Source organism: Nannochloropsis gaditana (genome assembly GCF_000240725.1).
Source record: "Nannochloropsis gaditana CCMP526 unplaced genomic scaffold scaffold524, whole genome shotgun sequence".
Classification (NCBI taxonomy): Eukaryota; class Eustigmatophyceae; order Eustigmatales; family Monodopsidaceae; genus Microchloropsis; species Microchloropsis gaditana.
Window position 1 is genome coordinate 6,044 of NW_005803429.1, and position 222 is coordinate 6,265.

A 222-nucleotide genomic window follows, 5' to 3' on the forward strand; every position below is an offset into this window, starting at 1 on the left:
CCATGACTTCCGCCCGGACTATCTCATGCTCCGCTCCATCCGCGATAAATTTCCCAGCATTCCTATCATGGTAAGGGACTTCTCACAGATGTCGTCCTTCCCGCACTCGTTCTGCGTCTTCAAAATGCATTGTATTCTTTTCCACATCCACCTTACGTTTTTCTTTCAACTTCTTAAACTACCCTCCCTTCCCTGTTTCCTGTCTCCCCCCCCCCCCCCCCC